This window comes from Pristiophorus japonicus, chromosome 12 (genome assembly GCF_044704955.1).
Source record: "Pristiophorus japonicus isolate sPriJap1 chromosome 12, sPriJap1.hap1, whole genome shotgun sequence".
Taxonomy (NCBI): Eukaryota; Metazoa; Chordata; class Chondrichthyes; family Pristiophoridae; genus Pristiophorus; species Pristiophorus japonicus.
This window is the reverse complement of record NC_091988.1, coordinates 111,507,565-111,527,062: the sequence shown is the minus strand read 5'-3', so window position 1 is coordinate 111,527,062 and position 19,498 is coordinate 111,507,565. Positions and strand designations below refer to the sequence as shown.

General features: G+C 53.1%; 1 protein-coding gene across 3 annotated transcripts in view; it reads left to right on the top strand.

Annotated features, from left to right (window-relative positions):
* Window positions 1-19,498, top strand: part of dag1 (dystroglycan 1) — a 112,090-nt gene that overhangs the window by 31,664 nt on the left and 60,928 nt on the right. Inside the window, exon 2 of one of the 3 annotated variants that reach the window (XM_070895858.1) lies at window positions 18,513-18,756. The exons of the other annotated variants lie outside the window; for them this stretch is intronic. The gene's annotated coding sequence lies outside the window, so the exon portion shown is untranslated. The remainder of the gene's footprint in view (window positions 1-18,512; window positions 18,757-19,498) is intronic. 3 annotated transcript variants of the gene reach the window in all.

The following is a 19,498-nucleotide window of genomic DNA, read 5'->3' as shown; positions in this document are numbered from 1 at the left end:
GGGGAGGTTCGGTTCGGTGTGGAGGGAGCGCGAGAGAATGGGGGGAGGGAGCGCGAGAGAGTGGGGGGAGGGAGCGCGAGAGAGTGGGGGGAGGGAGCGCGAGAGAGTGGGGGGAGGGAGCGCGAGAGAGTGGGGGGAGGGAGCGCGAGAGAGTGGGGGGAGGGAGCGAGGGAGCGCGAGAGAGTGGGGGGAGGGAGCGCGAGAGAGTGGGGGGAGGGAGCGCGAGAGAGTGGGGGGAGGGAGCGCGAGAGAGTGGGGGGAGGGAGCGCGAGAGAGTGGGGGGAGGGAGCGCGAGAGAGTGGGGGGAGGGAGCGCGAGAGAGTGGGGGGAGGGAGCGCGAGAGAGTGGGGGGAGGGAGCGCGAGAGAGTGGGGGGAGGGAGCGCGAGAGAGTGGGGGGAGGGAGCGCGAGAGAGTGGGGGGAGGGAGCGCGAGAGAGTGGGGGGAGGGAGCGCGAGAGAGTGGGGGGAGGGAGCGCGAGAGAGTGGGGGGAGGGAGCGCGAGAGAGTGGGGGGAGGGAGCGCGAGAGAGTGGGGGGAGGGAGCGCGAGAGAGTGGGGGGAGGGAGCGCGAGAGAGTGGGGGGAGGGAGCGCGAGAGAGTGGGGGGAGGGAGCGCGAGAGAGTGGGGGGAGGGAGCGCGAGAGAGTGGGGGGAGGGAGCGCGAGAGAGTGGGGGGAGGGAGCGCGAGAGAGTGGGGGGAGGGAGCGCGAGAGAGTGGGGGGAGGGAGCGCGAGAGAGTGGGGGGAGGGAGCGCGAGAGAGTGGGGGGAGGGAGCGCGAGAGAGTGGGGGGAGGGAGCGCGAGAGAGTGGGGGGAGGGAGCGCGAGAGAGTGGGGGGAGGGAGCGCGAGAGAGTGGGGGGAGGGAGCGCGAGAGAGTGGGGGGAGGGAGCGCGAGAGAGTGGGGGGAGGGAGCGCGAGAGAGTGGGGGGAGGGAGCGCGAGAGAGTGGGGGGAGGGAGCGCGAGAGAGTGGGGGGAGGGAGCGCGAGAGAGTGGGGGGAGGGAGCGCGAGAGAGTGGGGGGAGGGAGCGCGAGAGAGTGGGGGGAGGGAGCGCGAGAGAGTGGGGGGAGGGAGCGCGAGAGAGTGGGGGGAGGGAGCGCGAGAGAGTGCGAAGGGGGGAGGGAGCGCGAGAGAGTGCGAAGGGGGGAGGGAGCGCGAGAGAGTGCGAAGGGGGGAGGGAGCGCGAGAGAGTGCGAAGGGGGGAGGGAGCGCGAGAGAGTGCGAAGAGGGGAGGGAGGGAGCGCGAGAGAGTGCGAAGGGGGGAGGGAGCGCGAGAGAGTGCGAAGGGGGGAGGGAGCGCGAGAGAGTGCGAAGGGGGAGGAGGGGCGAGAGAGCGTGCGAAGGGGGGAGGGAGCGCGAGAGAGTGCGAAGGGGGGAGGGAGCGCGAGAGAGTGCGAAGGGGGGAGGGAGCGCGAGAGAGTGCGAAGGGGGGAGGGAGCGCGAGAGAGTGCGAAGGGGGGAGGGAGCGCGAGAGAGTGCGAAGGGGGGAGGGAGCGCGAGAGAGTGCGAAGGGGGGAGGGAGCGCGAGAGAGTGCGAAGGGGGGAGGGAGCGCGAGAGAGTGCGAAGGGGGGAGGGAGCGCGAGAGAGTGCGAAGGGGGGAGGGAGCGCGAGAGAGTGCGAAGGGGGGAGGGAGCGCGAGAGAGTGCGAAGGGGGGAGGGAGCGCGAGAGAGTGCGAAGGGGGGAGGGAGCGCGAGAGAGTGCGAAGGGGGGAGGGAGCGCGAGAGAGTGCGAAGGGGGGAGGGAGCGCGAGAGAGTGCGAAGGGGGGAGGGAGCGCGAGAGAGTGCGAAGGGGGGAGGGAGCGCGAGAGAGTGCGAAGGGGGGAGGGAGCGCGAGAGAGTGCGAAGGGGGGAGGGAGCGCGAGAGAGTGCGAAGGGGGGAGGGAGCGCGAGAGAGTGCGAAGGGGGGAGGGGAGCGCGAGAGAGTGCGAAGAGGGGAGGGGAGCGGAGAGAGGTGCGAAGAGGGGAGGGGAGCGAGAGAGTGTGCGAAGAGGGGAGGGGAGAGGAGAGAGTGTGCGAAGAGGGGAGGGGAGAGGAGAGAGTGTGCGAAGAGGGGAGGGGAGAGGAGAGAGTGTGCGAAGAGGGGAGGGGAGAGGAGAGAGTGTGCGAAGAGGGGAGGGGAGAGGAGAGAGTGTGCGAAGAGGGGAGGGGAGAGGAGAGAGTGTGCGAAGAGGGGAGGGGAGGGAGAGAGTGTGCGAAGAGGGGAGGGGAGAGAGTGTGCGAAGAGGGGAGGGGAGGGGAGAGAGTGTGCGAAGAGGGGAGGGGAGGGGAGAGAGTGTGCGAAGAGGGGAGGGGAGGGGAGAGAGTGTGCGAAGAGGGGAGGGGAGGGGAGAGAGTGTGCGAAGAGGGGAGGGGAGGGGAGAGAGTGTGCGAAGAGGGGAGGGGAGGGGAGAGAGTGTGCGAAGAGGGGAGGGGAGGGGAGAGAGTGTGCGAAGAGGGGAGGGGAGGGGAGAGAGTGTGCGAAGAGGGGAGGGGAGGGGAGAGAGTGTGCGAAGAGGGGAGGGGAGGGGAGAGAGTGTGCGAAGAGGGGAGGGGAGGGGAGAGAGTGTGCGAAGAGGGGAGGGGAGGGGAGAGAGTGTGCGAAGAGGGGAGGGGAGGGGAGAGAGTGTGCGAAGAGGGGAGGGGAGGGGAGAGAGTGTGCGAAGAGGGGAGGGGAGGGGAGAGAGTGTGCGAAGAGGGGAGGGGAGGGGAGAGAGTGTGCGAAGAGGGGAGGGGAGGGGAGAGAGTGTGCGAAGAGGGGAGGGGAGGGGAGAGAGTGTGCGAAGAGGGGAGGGGAGGGGAGAGAGTGTGCGAAGAGGGGAGGGGAGGGGAGAGAGTGTGCGAAGAGGGGAGGGGAGGGGAGAGAGTGTGCGAAGAGGGGAGGGGAGGGGAGAGAGTGTGCGAAGAGGGGAGGGGAGGGGAGAGAGTGTGCGAAGAGGGGAGGGGAGGGGAGAGAGTGTGCGAAGAGGGGAGGGGAGGGGAGAGAGTGTGCGAAGAGGGGAGGGGAGGGGAGAGAGTGTGCGAAGAGGGGAGGGGAGGGGAGAGAGTGTGCGAAGAGGGGAGGGGAGGGGAGAGAGTGTGCGAAGAGGGGAGGGGAGGGGAGAGAGTGTGCGAAGAGGGGAGGGGAGGGGAGAGAGTGTGCGAAGAGGGGAGGGGAGGGGAGAGAGTGTGCGAAGAGGGGAGGGGAGGGGAGAGAGTGTGCGAAGAGGGGAGGGGAGGGGAGAGAGTGTGCGAAGAGGGGAGGGGAGGGGAGAGAGTGTGCGAAGAGGGGAGGGGAGGGGAGAGAGTGTGCGAAGAGGGGAGGGGAGGGGAGAGAGTGTGCGAAGAGGGGAGGGGAGGGGAGAGAGTGTGCGAAGAGGGGAGGGGAGGGGAGAGAGTGTGCGAAGAGGGGAGGGGAGGGGAGAGAGTGTGCGAAGAGGGGAGGGGAGGGGAGAGAGTGTGCGAAGAGGGGAGGGGAGGGAGAGAGTGTGCGAAGAGGGGAGGGGAGGGGAGAGAGTGTGCGAAGAGGGGAGGGGAGGGGAGAGAGGGGGGGGTGAGAGAGAGAGAGAGAGGGGGGGAGGTCGGATCGTGAGTCGGGTCGAGTCCAGTGGTGGTGGGGGTGGTCGGGTTGGGGGGCGGAAGCGCGGGGCCGGTCGGGTCCAGTCGCTGGAGCAGGAGCGCGGGTCAGGTCCAGTGGGGGGAGTGGGGGGGGGGGCGGGAGTCAGGTCGGGTCCAGTCGGGGGTGGGGAGGGGGAGCGGGGGTCGGGTCCGGAGGCGGGGGGCGGGGGGGTGGAGAGGGAGTCGGTCCGGGGGGGGAGCGGGTGTCGGATCTGTTTTCGGAGGCAGGGGGGTGGGGGAGGGGGTGTCAGGTCTGGTCGGGGGGGTGGGGGGTGGTGGAGCAGCAGCTGGCCATGGGAGGAGCCTTATTCACGCAGTCCCAGTGAGGCCATTGGGCCAGGGTTCGGGGCTGCGTGCTTCTGGCCCCTCCCACACAGTTTCGGGCGCCTGGAGCTACTGCACTTGTGCGCATGTGCAGAGGTCCCGGCACTGTTTTCAGCGCAGGGACCTGGCTCCGCCCCCCCACAGCTCGTGCTGCGCTGCGCCGAGGGCCAGAGGACCTGCAAGGAGGTGGAGAATACCGAGGATGTTTTTAGACGCACTTTGTGGCGCCAAAAACAGGCGTCCAGGTCGGGACTGCGCCGTTCTAGGCGCGTGTGGAAACTTGGGCCCACAGAGTGAGTTTGACACTGGCTCTCCATTAACAAGACAGCTGTGAACAATGTGCTTTATATCAGAAGTGGTGCACTGTACAGTTGGAGTGTATGTTGGGATGCAATTGTGTTTTATTAATCAAATCTATATCTCGTAACTCTGTTGCGCATGTTTTCTGTATGTGAGGCTATTTGACCGAGCCTGTCTTGCCTGATGCCCATTTAACGGTCACTGGTACTCATTAGAAACAAGTACCCTGGCTGATATTCCCCACCTGAGGCCCTGGGGTGCCAAGGCCAATCATAGTACCCAGCCTCCAAGTCAGATGAGGGACTTTAGTTGTGTGGAGAGACAAGAGAAGCTGGGATTGTTCTCCTCGGAGCAACTCGGCCTAGGCTGAGAAGGCCCAGCCGCCGGGTGTTTGCCGTGACTCAGGCGAGTGTGCTGCCAACTGAGCGTGTATTTACAAATTGGTAGCACTCTTGCATCTGAGTCAGAAGGTCGTGGGTTCAAGCCTTACTGACCTGACCACAGAATCTAGGCTTACACTTCAGTGCAGTACTGAGGGAGTGCTGCACAAATGGAGGTGCTGTCTTTTGGATAAGAAGTTAAACCGAGGCCCTGTCTGCCTTCAGGTGGATGTAAAAGATCCCACGTTGCTATTGGAAGAGCAGGTGCATTCCCCTCGGTACCCTGGCCAATACTTATCCATCAACCAACTTGTATTTATATAGCACCTTAAAAATGTCCCCAGGCGCTTCACGGGAGTATTATGCAATGAAAATTTGACATCGAGCTGCTTAAGTAGAAATTACCGCAGCTTGGTCAAAGAGGTAGGTTTTAAGGAGCGTCTTGAAGGAGGAGAGAGGTGGAGATTTTAGGCAGGGAGTTTCAGAGCTTGGGGCCTGGGTAACAGGAGGCACGGCCACCAATCGTTGAGCGATTATAATCAGGGATGTTCAGGAAGGCAGACATCTTTTGGAGGGGGGTGGGGGTGCGTTGTGGGCTGGAGGTGATTAGAGATAGGGAGGGACGAGACCATGGAGGGATTTGAAAAACAGGTTATCTGGTCATTGTCTATCACGTTGCTGTTGGCAGAACTTCGCCGTGCGCAAAAGCGCTTTGGGACATCCTGAGGAATGTGAAAAATGCTGTATAAATGCAAGTTTTTCTGTGTTTTGAGTGCGAAGTCTGAGTGAGGTGCCACGGGTTGGCTGGGACCTGCGGAGCTGGATTCCAGCATGAAGAAACAACATAAGTGAATACAGGAAGACGTCATTTACCAGACTGCGCTGGGGAGGGTTATTTGTGAATGAGTGACGCTGTTTTTTAAGTTACAATGATGAGAATGTCGGGGGATGCCGTTGATCACCATCTGACTGGGACTCATTGATCCAGCTTTTTGTTGCATTTGTAATGTGCAGCCAGAACTATGGGGTGCAAACGAATGCCCGAATTACTGCTGGCCCCCAATCACTGTGTTGTATCACGCTCGGCAGCTGTCCCTCTTGCGGGATTCAGAAACAAAGCAATTTCCAAGTCTCTTTTCCCCCCCCCCCCACTGCACAAGCCCCTTCGCTCCCTCCCCAGCGCTGATTGTCATTGCTACGCGGCTCAAAGACCCTGCCAGTTGTTAAGTGGCCTGAGGACGACGAGTGGAAAAGTCTGGAGTTCAGAAACTGATGAGACACCCTGTTCCCTGGGAAAGAAAGTAAAATCCCAATTCAACAGTGGGACCAAATAGATCCAAAGGCTTGAATAACCTCTTTTAAAAACAAAAGAAAGACTTGCATTTATCCTCATAGGCAGTCCCTCGAAACGAGGATGACCACCTTCCACGCCAAAAAAGAATGAGTTCACAGGTGTTTCAATGAAGGACCTAATATTCTAGATCCCTGGAAGATGCCTGTGCGTGGATTTGTTTAACATGGGGTGGCCGTTGCACATCAGCCACCACATGGGCTTGACAGAGCTAGGTTTTGGTCCAGTGGCAAGGATTAACCAAGACGACTGGAGACCAGCTTTGCTGCATGGACCTAGTGCGCACACGTATCGCAGTGTGGGCTGGCCCATGCTGCCCCTGGGCCCTTGCCTCTTCTGGGCCTTGATCACATCACTATACGAAGTCTTGCTGCTCCTTCGCCCCAGCCTCGCCGCTCCTGCAGTACCTGCCCACGCTCCTCGCTCCTGCCTTTATTTATATAGCACCATTCATGACCCCTGCATGTCCCAAAGTGCCTTACAGCCAATTAAATACTTTCTTGAAGTGTAGCCACTGTTGTAATTTAGGAAACGCAGCAACCAATTTGCGCTCAGCAAGGTCCCACAAAAAGCAATGAGTTAAATGACCAGATAATCTGTTGTAGATGTTGGTTGACAAATATTAGCCAGGGTCATGGGGATAGCTCCTCTGCTCTGATTTGAAATAGTGCCATGGGTAGTTCTTTACCCACCTGAGGGGGCAGACAGGGCTCAGTTTAATGTCTCATCTGAAAGATGGCACCTCCAACAGTGCAGCACTCCCTCAGCACTGTATTTGAGTGTTGGTCTGGATTACATGCTCACGTCTCTGAAGTGGGAGCCACTGCTGACGTCTTGAATAGATTCTGGGAAATCAACCCATCGCGCAGCAGTGATGTCACTAGGGTTTCCGTAAAGTATAACGAGCGTGAAAGTTTAATACCACATTCAATTAAACTGTGAAAAACACCCACATGTCAGACTACACACAGTCCAGAGTATATTTTTAGCTGTCAAATACTTTTACGCTGAGGCTTGTTGAGCTGGTGTTGTGGGGGGAAATGTATCTTTACACTAGCTCTCCGTGTTTACAAAGCTGAACGTGTGGATTGTGGAGGTGTGGCGGCCAGCGGCAGGTCGGGGCCATAAAGGGAGCGGAGGTGCAGCAGCCCTCGAGCAGCGCAAGCTGGTGCAGGAGGGCGACGGCAGCGAAGAGGGACGCCATCAAGGTCCAGGTCGGTGATTTGAACGTGGGCAGATACAGCAGGAGTGGTGAGAGACTGTGTAGCGATGTGATCGGGGCCCAGGAGAGGCGTGTGTTCGGGCCAGGGGCCCAGGAGCAGCACGGGCCAGCCCACACTGCGATATGTGTGCTCACTAGGTCTGTACAGCAGAGCAGGTCTCCAGTAGTCTTGGTTAATCCTTGCCACTGGATAAAGACCTAGCTCTGTCAAGCCTGTATGGTGGCTGGTGTGCAACGGCCACCCCATGTTTTTAAAAAAAAAAAAAAAATCCACGCACAGGCATCTTCCACCCTTCAGGATGTAGTTCATGATCTGGAATATTAGGTCCTTCATTGAAACACCTGTGAACTCATCCTTTTTTGGTATGGAAGCAAGTCATCCTCGTTTCGAGGGATTGCCTATGATGATGAAAAGCAGTGCTCTCATCCTAGTAGCAGAGCCCTGGACCCATGAGAAACTGGGTCTCGGATTTTGCTGCTGGGTGAAGGAATGGTGGTTACAGGCCTGTGATGAAGGTAGTGGTGGGAGCAGTTACAGGGGATGTTAAAATCATTCAAGGAGTGGGATTATTTACCTCTACCCCCATCCCACACTTGTGCATTAGTACCATATATATATATCCTAATTCATTCTCTGGATGTGGACATTGCTGGCAAGGCTGCCATTTATTGCCTATCGCTAACTGACCCAAGAAGGTCTTGGTAGCTCACCATCGGCACTGGACACAGCAAAGTCTGTGGGCCTAGACAAGATTGCGGCTGCAGTGCTGATGACCTGACGCTCCCCTAGCCAAGCTGTTCCAGTCTAGCTGGCACTGGCATCTACTCAGCACTGTGAAAGATTGCTCAGATTTGTCCTATCCACAAAAAACAGGATAAATCTACCTGGCCAACTACTATATCAGTCTCCTCCCAATCAATAGTAAAATGAAGGAAGGAGTCAAAAACAGTGCCATCAAATGGCATGTACTCATCCAATAACTTGCTCACTTGTTCTTAGTTTGGGTTCAGCCAGAACCATTTAACTCCAAATGCCATTATAGTCTTGATCCAGACATGGATCCAAGAACTGAATGCCAGAGGAGAGGTGGGAGTAGATGCCCTTAACATCAAGGCAGAATTTGACTGAATATGGCATCAATGAGCCCTAGCAAAACTGAGGGTTAAAGGGGAATCCCTCTGGTGGCTGGAGTCATACCTGACGTAACGGAAAGTTGTGGTGGTTGTCGGAGCTCCCAGGACATCACTGCAGGTGTTCCTCGGCCCAGCCATTTTCAGCTGCTTCATCGACGATCTTCCCTTCGTCATAAGGTCAGGAGTGGATCGTTTGGTGATTCCAGAGTGTTTAGCTTCTTTCAGCCAGGGTCGATGTTCCTTAGTCCGCTTGGCAATCCCCACTGGAAAGTGTGTGCCTGTGCACGATGGGCGAGAATGAGATTGGGCTGGGTTGTGATGCCTTTGATGGTCAAATATCCGGTCTAGACTCTCGCTCAGGGAGTGGCCTGTTGGGCGCCCAGGAAGTGTCGCTGTATTCAGGCAAGGAGGGGGAGAAAAACTGGGTAGGAAGAAAAATAGCCTAAAATAGAAAAAGCAATTGTTTATTTCTCAATCAATACAGGAGATGTTGGGAGATTGGGACCCAGTCAACCAATGCAATCTGCTTTTTATTTCCTTACCGAGCAAGATCTGGATGCAGTCAGCATGGCGATACTTGGCCAGAATTAATCCACTGCTCACCCTTTGAACGCTGGAGCAGTGTTTGTTCTCCAGGATTGCAGTCAAGGATAGGCCAGACCAGGTTGAGGTGCCAACCTCCCATAGTGGTATTTGAACTCATGACATTGCGTATGGTTGCCTAGGACGATAACCATCACACATGTGGATGCCATTCACATTCGGTGCAAAGACCATCCACACCATACTGACAGTTGGCCAAACCTGCTGTAAAATTGGCAAACCCATGGGAAAAGACAAACACTGGGGGAGGTGCACGTGGGAGGAGAAAATGGATGAAGCAGATAAAATATTAAGAACTGTATTGTGTTTGGGCTTTCTGTCCAGCAATTCAAAGACAGTTTTTTCCTTGGTGGTGGGTAGTGTGTGTGGGTGGGGGGGGGGGGGGTGGTAGGGGTGTCTTCAGTGCTTGTTATGTAGGGTTTCCTGTCCTAGTAACCAGTGTGGTTCATGGAGATGCACTTAAGTCTGCTCTTGGCACATTGTGAAGAGTGGAATGTTATCTCTGCCATTTTGGTGCAATGTGGGCTCAATATGTGAATCCAAGTGAGTGGAATGCTTTTTTTATTTTAACTTTTTCCAAACTTTTCTATCTTAGATTTTGACTCACCGTTCCATGGGTCATGGTTGCTGCCTGCAGACACCGCCCTGTGAGGTACCGTACCGTCCTGTGGGGTACCGTACTGTCCAATGGGTCATGGTTACTGCCTGCAGACACTGACCTGTGGAGTACCGTCCCTTGAGTCATGGTTACTGTCTGCAGACACTGACCTGTGGAGTACCATCCCTTGAGTCATGGTTACTGCCTGCAGACACTGACCTGTTGGGTACCGTCCCTTGGGTATTGCTTTCTGGTTGCTCTGACACTGACTCATTGGGTACCGTCCCTTGTGTCCTGGTCACTCTGCTGCTCACCAAGTAGGCTTTACGTGATCTTGTCTTCGCTCAACCCTCCCACACGTACTTTCCAATAGCAATCCCCTGGATAGTGATCAGTAGTGTATCGTGAACCTTGGTAGATTCCTCGTCCTCCTCCCCTCCCCAAAACTCATTCTGGGTTGGGGGTGGGGGAAGGAAATGAGGCCGATTGTTAGCCGAGATTTGTTCCATCTGCAGGCACTTGCTCAGAAAGGTCATAAATTTTGTCTGCAAACAAAGAAATACTTGTTTTATTTTTAAAGTCTGGATTAATTCTGATCGATCTTGGTCACTTTGTAGTTTGAAAGAATGCTTTAATTATCTTTTTTACTTCTTTTGTAACTTGCATTTACATAATGCCTTCACAACCTCAAGACTCCCTAAAGCGCTTTACAGTCAATGAAGTATTTTTGAAGTGTAGTCACTGTTATAATGTAGGAGAACAGCAAGCTCCCACAGAGTATAAATGACCAGATTATCTGTTTGTGATGTTGGTTAAGGGATTTATATTGACTAGGACACCTGTAAGAACGTCCGTGTTCCTCATCAAAGTAGTGCCATGGGATCTTTTATGTCCACCGGAGCGGAAAACAGCGGCATCACCTACTTCATCGGAAGTAATGTATGAGCAAATCTCAAATAGGGAAAAATACCGAAACCCTTGATAGTCTATCAGAAATCTGACATCATGGATCTCCCCCTCCTCCCCCCCCCCCCCCACCTCCGAGTTTGTTTTGTCATGTTTAGAAGTTGATGGCAGATGGTGGTCGCTAACATGGGGTTGGCGAACTCCTCAGAGACTCAGTGCATAGAAGTTGCAGGTCTCAACTTTCAGCTGCTTCCTTGGGGACCTCGCATTTTAATCTGGAACCATCTCATCATCTACCCTGTTTTTATGACCAGATTTGGGAGATACCAATGACCCCCCGAAACAAAACACAAAAACCATTCTGGAAGCAGAGTGACCAATGATACCAGTATACAGACAGGGTGGGGAGACAGATGGGTGAATTAACTTGGAACAAAGAGATGGTTGAGTTCTGCTACCAAATGCACATATAACGAGGGCTTGAATTCGATCAGCATGTGCAGCATAGTAGCTCCAGATAACATTGTAAAACAGCCTTTCTGATGCGTGCCACTACCTCCGATTCTGTTGCTTCAGGCTTGCATTGTATTACAGAAACGTTGACACACCCTTCATTGTAATGCGTATAATGGATGGCATGCAGAGCCGGCCTTTGTTGGGGAGAGAGCCTTGGTGTGATTGCTGCTACGCATAGTCCTTCAAAAGCTTATCTACAATACAAGATAGCTGATTTTATGTGAATTAAGCCTTGTTTTATTTCTTTAAGTCGGGTGATTTCCCAACTCCCCCATGTATGAAATTGTGAATTGTGACATTGTTTCTTGACCGTTGCACCTGCCCAATAGCTGGAGAAGGCTTATGTGGGCTATCCAAATCTAACGAAAATAACTCTCTCCCGACTGCACTTATGAACTCTCAACTGTCCAGCCTTTGGCCCTCCATTCACCATGACATTTCTGCAGTAACTGATCTGCTCAATCACACCCCCACCACCACCTTTGATGCCCTAGTCCCTGTTAAAACAATTACCGTCTCATCTGGCCTCTTTCCCTTCCCCTCTTCGCTCCCTTAAGTCCAAGGGTTGCAAACAGGAATGGATATGGTGGACAACTGGTTTAGCCATTCACCGCCAGATCTGGCTGGACCACATAAAGCATTATCGGGTCTTGCTCTCATCTGCCAAAACTGCTCACTATTCCAGAATCATTCTGGAAGTAAAGATCAACCGCTGCTTCTATTACCACTGCTAACTGTCTTTTTAAACCCCTCTCCCCAGTCTCACCTCTGACAATAAGTGTGAGGAGCTCATGGACGACTTTGTCTCTAAGATTGAGATCATCCGTTCAGCTGCCTCTGCCTCTTCCCTTCCTTCTAGCCTACCTGGGCCGAACTTCCTTTAAGGATCCCCCCTGCCCTAGTCCTGAACAAGATCAAAAGAAATAGGAGCAGGAGTAGGTCAGTTTGGCCCCTTGAGCCCGCTCCGCCATTCAATAAGATCATGGCTGATCTGATCTTGGCTTCAACTCCACTTTCCTGCCCACTCCCCATAACCCTTGACTCCCCATAGTTCAAAAATCTGTCTATCTCCACCTTAAATATATTCAATGACTTCCCATCTTTCTCTAGTTTCTCTCCGATCTCCCGTGGTGACCTTTCCCAGCTCATCCTGTCCAAGACCCACTTCCTGCTCCCTTGACCCTATTCCCACCAAATTGCTGACCTTCCTTTTCTGGTTCCCTCTCCTCGGGTACTGGCCCAATCTCCCTCAGATCTGCTGTCATCACACCTCAAAACAACCCTCGACCCCTCCATCCTTGCAAACTACCACTCCATCTCCAACCTCCCTTTCCTCTCAAGTCCTTGAACATGTTGTCAAATCCGTGCCTATCTTTCCTGCAATTCCATATTTGAATCCCTCTAGTCCGGTTTCCGCCCCTGCCACAGCACCAAAACGGCTCTCATCAGAGTCACAAATGACATCCTTTGTGACAAAGGCAAACTATCCCTCCTTGTCCTTCTCGACCTGTCTGCAGCCTTTGACACGGTTGACCACTCCATCCTCCTCCAACGCCTCTCCACTGCTGTCCAGCTGGGTGGGACTGCACTCGCCTGGTTCCATTCTTGTCTATCTAATCGTAGCCAGAAATCACCTGCAATGGCTTCTCTTCCCACTCCCGCGTAGTTACCTCTGGTCACCCAAGGATCTATTTCTTTTTTATTTCTTCTTTCTCATCACATGTTGCCCCTTGGCGACATCATCCGAAAACACAGCACAGTTTCCACATGCACGCTGATTATACCCAGCTCTACCTCACTACCACTTCTCTCAACCCCTCCTCGGTCTCTAAATTGTCAGACTGCTTGTCTGATATCCAGCTTTAGATGAGCAGAAATCTTCTCCAGTTGAATATTGGGAAGACCAAAGCCATTGTTTTTGGTCCCCGCCACAGACTCCATCCCTCTCCCTAACCTCTGTCTGAGGCTGAACCAGCCTTTGCAACCTTGGTGTCATATTTGACCCTGAAAGGAAGTTTGCCTTTGATCACATATCTGCAGCATAAGTAAGACTGCCTGTTTCCACCTCCCGTAACATCGCCCGCCTCTGCCCTTGCCTCAGCTCATCTACAGCTGAAGGCCTCATCCATGCCTTTGTTACCCTCTAGACTTGACTATTCCAACACACTCCTGGCTGGCCTCTTGCATTCTACCCTGTGTAAACGAACGGTGATCCCAAAACTCGGCTGCCCGTGTCCTATCTTGCACAGGGTCCTGCTCACCCATCACCCCTGTGCTCGCTAACTTACATTGGCTCTCGGTTCAGCAATACCTCGATTTTCAAAATTCTCCTCATTTTCAAATCCCTCTCTGGCCTTGCCCCTCCCTATCTCTCTAATCTCCTCCAGTGCCCCCCCCCCCCCCCACAAGATGTCTGCGCTCCTCTTGAGCATCCCTGATTATAATCGCTCAACCATTGGTGGCCGTGCCTTCTGTTGCCTAGGCCCCAAGCTCTGGAATTCCCTGCCTGAACCTCTCTGCCTCTCTACCTCTCTTTCATCCTTTAAGAGGCTCCTTAAAACTTACTGCTTTGAACAAGCTTTTGGTCATCTGTCCTAATTTCTCCTTATGTGGCTCGGTGTCAAAAATTTTTGTCTCATCCATTGTCATCATAGGCAGTCCCTCGAAGTGAGGATGACTTGCTTCCACGCCAAAAATGAATGAGTTCACAGGTGTTTCAATGAAGGACCTAATATTCCAGATCCTGAACTACATTCTAAAGGGTGGAAGATGCCTGTGCGTGGATTTTTTTAACATGTGGTGGCCGTTGCACACCAGCCACCACACGGGCTTGACAGAGCTAGGTCTTTATCCAGTGGCAAGGATTAACCAAGGCGACTGGAGACCAGCTCGGCTGCATGGACCCAGTGCGCAAACATATCGCAGTGTGGGCTGGCCCATGCTGCCACGGGCTCCAGACTCGCGCCTCTCCTGGGCCCTGGTCACTTCCTTCTACAACCTCTTGCCGCTCCTTCGCCTCTCCTGTTGTACTTGCCCGCACTGCAATCAGTGACCTGGCTTCGCAGCAGTCCCCTCCTGCGCTGTTGTGTCTCAATACTCCTGTGAAGCATCTTGGGACATTGTTGTTATCGCTCGATATCCTGGATGTATTCCAGGAGGTTTTTCCTATTTGATAGAGAGATTGCACAGGAGCCATGGTAAAGTGAGCCAGCACTAACATTGTAACCCCGCAAGATGCATTGTCCGTATACCGATAAGATAGTTGAGAGGTGGCAAGATCGCACAGCCGCGACATGTCAGAGACCAGCTGCACTATATTCGAATTCCCTACAATTTCTCTCCCAGGTCACTTGCGGTCTTCAATTCCTGGAGACTCCAGGACAATCTGGGATGACTTAGTAGCTGCATTAGTGCGAGGATCAGCTCCGCTGGGCGGGCCACATCGTTCGCATGCCAGACACGAGACTCCCAAAGCAAGCGCTGTACTCGGAACTCCTTCACAGCAAATGAGCCAAAGGTGGGCAGAGGAAATGTTACAAGGACACCCTCAAAGTCTTCCTGAAGTCCCTGGCCAAAGACCGCCCTAAGTAGAGGAAGTGCATCCGGGAGGGCGCTGAGCATCTCGAGTCTCATCGCCGAGAGCATGCAGAAATCAAGCGCAGGCAGCTGAAGGAGCGTGCGACAAACCTGTCCCACCCACCCCTTCCATCAGGGACCGTGGTTCTCGTATTTGACTGTTCAGCCACCTAAGGACTGATTTTAAGAGTGGAAGCAAGTCTTCCTCGATTCCGAGGGACTGCCTATGATGATGAGTGCTCAGGCTGGGTTTACACGGAGTGTCAAGGGGGGCATTAATGCCTTGAGGCAGGAGTTGGTACATCGAGGCACTTACTAGCCATCGTTTATCCCAAAGCTATGCATAAATTCAGGCCTGACTCCCCGATCACTAACAGCAGTGCAGATTAAATGCACATAGCATGTAGTTCCCGCTGCACGGTTTCTCTAACCCATCTTGCCCACTGCAGTTACTGGCCGAAGACACGTAAGGAAAGTAAAAGCAAGACTTGAGTTGGGTACAACACTTGCTCTCATTATTTTATTTTCTGTGTTTTGTTTTACCTTGGTGGCTGTGCACTAAAGATGGATGGGGGAAGGGAGAGCTGCTGGTCAGCAAACTGAGAGCTGCAGTCATTTCTCCCCCGCCCCCCCACCCCTCCTGTCCAGTCTAGTAAACTCTCTTCCCCCAGGTGTATGAATTGGAACTAAGGTATCCTACAGAGTGAGACGCAGGAGCTGATCATTTTAAAATCCTCCCTTCCAAAATGCACGATTTCCCTGGAATTCCAGCAAGCTTGATTTAAAAAAAACAGGCCTTTGTTTGGTTACCATAGAAACAGGATGTTGAGGAATTGACTCCTTTGCACGAAGGGAAGGGGTCAAAGATTTTTTTTTTAGCCATTCTTTGTTCAGCTATACAAGGGGCTTTTCTCTGGCAATGGAGGATCAGAGGGGCTGAAATGCTGGCCCCCTTTCCAATTGAATGTAAATTGCCTCCTTTCAAAGGTTTCAAATAACCTGTTTTTGGGGTTGGGGTCACAGAGACACACACACACGCACACAGACAGCTGCAGTGAGTTCCAGCAAGGAGGACTGAGCTGCAGGGAAGCATGCACAAACTCTGGCTGAGTGTGAGAGAGAGCCAACTCCCCATACACAAGTGACACTTTTATCCCAAGGTCAGAACATTGCAAGTGCGACTAGTGAGTTTCAAAAACATGGTTGCTTACATCTATGTGTTTCACCCTTCCTCTTTCTGCCAGAATATCTGAGTTTCTGTTTGCTTATCTGTCTGTGTCTCTTTCGCACTTACCCTCTTTACCCATGCCTCCCTAGCTCCCCCTCGGTGTGCCCATCTCACACCACTCTCTGTCTCGCTCTCACTATCCACTCACTTTCCACTCTCGGTTACCCCTTCCTTTATCTCGCTCCCCTCTCTCTTTTGCCCTCCCGCTTTCCCCCCCTCTCCCGCTTTCCCCCCGGTTCTCGGGCCGTGTTGTGTGAGGAACCTGGGCGGGTGAGTGTGCGGACGGCACATGGGCTGCAGTCGGGCCTGAGAGCCGCTGCGGGGCGGGCCCAGGGTCGGGACAGTTTGCAGCAGCTGCTCCGGGTGCGCGGGGCCTCAGGTGGGCTGTGCTTGGTGCCCGTCCTGGTCCCGAGACCAGCACTGGGTCCGGAGCTGGTGTGACCGTGCAAGAGCATGGCCCGGGTCCCGGCTTCACACCGCTGACCGCCCGAGTGCTCGTGCGACGGATCCCGGGGGCGGGGGGGGGGGGCAGTGCCAGGTGTTGCATATGGCGGGGGTGGGGGGAGGGTGCCAGGTGTGGGATATTCGGGGGGTGGGGGCGGGGGGGCAGTGTCAGGTGTGGGTTATGGCGGGGTGGGGCGGTCATTGTCAGGTGTAGTATTGGGGCCAGTTCTGTGCCCGGGTGGGACATGGGGAGCCCAGTGTGAGGGACTGATTTAGGGTTAAGATTTTACACTGGAGCACGGTTGAGGCAGTGTATCAAATTGTGGTCAGTGAGCAGCCATCTTATTCACGATTCACCCAGATCTCATTTGAATGCTGTCGAAGTGAGTCCTGGGAGTGGGTCTGTGTGCGTATCGGGTGAGGACAAAATCAGGCTTGGCTGTGGTGACTCCCTAGTCGCAAAGCCATCACTTGTCTAGGCATGAGCAATGATTGTAGTTCATCGAGAGTCTTCACCTTCAGGAGAGGAGAAAATTGGTGGGGTGGAGAACTGAAAAGTGAACCCTGAAATGTTGTTTCCTATCCTTTGCACAGTTTCGTGTCTGCTTCATGTCGCAGGTGGGTAGGCAACCTGGTCCATTTCTTTACCATAGCTCAAAGATTTTTTATTTTTTGCCTAATTCTTTGCCAGCACAGGTTGCGAGTTTGTAACTGTCATTGTTGAAAAGGAGCCTTTGAGCAAGTCTGGAACTTGATAAAGATCAAGTGTAGGAAGCTCGAACACGTTGCTCAGACTTTTTAATTTCCATCGTCATTGAAACAGCCTTTGTTTTAGTGATTCTGAGTAACACAGGAGTCCATTGTAGTCCCAGCCTGAGGAAAAGTTGAACTTGTGTTTATTATCATATTTGACAGCGTATAATCCAGTGCTGTGCAGACAAGAACAACAGGGGTGTGTCCCTTGTTTGTGGATTGTCGTATGCCAGTACAAGTTTTAATCTGAGCTGCAGTGTTTGTGTCGGGCTTTTAGTAAGAATAATAATGGGCGTGCAGAATTTTCTTAATGTATAAAACTTAGTTGCAGACAGCCTTTCTAAGCTGCATAATACTAGGGTGAAGCACTTAGTCAAAAGTACCGTTAGCCTTGTTATTTTTGAAGTTCGAGATAAGCCATTCCGATGCCAACTCGCCTTGTTAAAACCAACTCCTTTATTCTGGTTTTAGCATGTTAACCAATGGGGAACTGGAATGAATGCACTGGGCTACCTAGATCTGAACTAACAACTAAATATTAAAGCACCTTTGATGATGATTGTTGCAGTGGGAGAAGTACAAAGTGATACTTAAAAGCATCAGAGGATGGGTATCAAGCAATCTGAAAAGTGTATCTGAGTTAAGTATGCTGTCTCTTACTCTTTTGGTACTGCACCAATATGCTAAATAATTCCAGTGAAACAAACTAGTTCTAGGATTATTTGTACTTTACTGATAAATGGAAACATTTTGCCTTAATTTGACATAGGCAGCAGATCAACAGAGAAATGTATCAATTCAGTAATTACCCTCAATCTAATATTTACTGCTGAGTAACTGGGTTTATATATTTGTTTTCTATCTGGGTTGGTTTCATTTCACCAAGCAGTAAATTAAATCTCATGATGTAGGGAAAACGTACGTCTGTTGTTTCATTTTTCAGCCCGTTATTTTCAGGAGGGCACCTCAGTGCAGTACTGATGCAACGCTGCGCTGTTGGAGATGGCGTCTTTCGAATGAGACATTAAACCCGTCTGTCCCCTCGGGTGGTTGTAAAAAATCCCACAGGCTTATTCGAACAAGAGCAGTGAAGTTCTCTCTGGTGTCCTGGCCAATATTTATCCCTCGACCAACACCACTGGAACAGATTGACATCGATCTCATTGTTGTTTGTTGGAGCTTGCTTGTACGCAAAGTAGTTATGTTTCCAACATCACAATGGTGACTACTCAAAAGTACTTAATTGGCTGTGAATCTCTTTGGGATGTTGTGAAAGACCTAATTTAAATGCAAGTTATTTTAGAAACATGGCCTGCTGTTTCCTGTCTTCCAGCTGTAACTTGTGGGGATTTTTTCTTTGCTTAACTTAAAAAAAATATCTTCCATTTCCTCTAGTGTGTTCACCCGAAGGCAGGTACAGTCTCAAAGTTATAGTGAGCTTATTATGTACTGACTGTGGTCATTGCGAAATGGGTCATGGCAAGGGACGTGCAGAGTCTCCTCAAATTCTCTCCAGACCTTCCCTACCCACAAAGAAAATCATTTACAAACAAAATATTCTGTCATTGCTTCTGTATAACTTGTTTGTTTTTTATTCATTCACAGGATGTGGGGGTCGCTGGCAAAGCCAGCATTTATTGCCCATACCTAGTGGCCCCTGAGAAGGTGGTGGTGAGCCGCTGCAGTTCTTGTGGTGAAACATTTGGGTATCCTGTAGATAGTACACACAATAGCCACAGTGCACTGGCAGTGGAGGCTTAAGGTGGTGGATGGGCTGCCAACCAAATGGACTGCTTTGTCCTGGATGATATCGAGCCTTTTGAGTGATTTTGCAGCTGCACTCATCCAGGCAAGTGGAGAGTATTCCATCGTACTTCTTAATTGTCATGTCATGCCATAGGCGGTCCCTCGAACGAGGATGACTTGCTTACACATGAGTTCACAGATGTTTCAATGAAGGACCCGATGTTCCAGTCCTGAAGTCCAATTGAGGGGGTGGAAGATGCCTGTGCATGGATTTTTTTAACGTGTGGTGACCGTTGCACACTAGCCACCACACGGGCTCGACAGAGCTAGGCCTTTATCCAGTGGCAAGGGTTGAACCAGGACGACTGGAGACCTGCTCTGCTGCACTGACCGAGTGCACACACACACACACACACACACAAACATATATCGCAGTGTGGGCTAGTCCGTACTGCCCCGGGCCTTCGGCTCTTCTGGGCCCCGTACCCTCATTCGCTGCACCTCCGCCCACGATGTTCCAGGGCCCGGCGCTCCAGCTCTATTTATAGCCTACGGTGGTGTTCTCACATAGGTGCCTTGGAGGTGGCAGTGATATTTTGGGGAGTCAGGAGGTGAGCCACTCGTCGCAGAATGACCAGTAGCCACATCATTTATGCGGCTGGTGCGTTTGAGTTTGTGTTCTCAGCACTTCAAAATGACTTTCCCAAACTTCTTTGAATGGTGCCGTGGGATCTTTTATGCCCAGCTGAGAGGGTAGAAGTGGCCTCAGTTTAATGTCTCATCCGAAAGATGAGCCCTGTGACAGTGCAGCCCTCCCTCAGTATTAGACTGAAATGTCAGCTGAG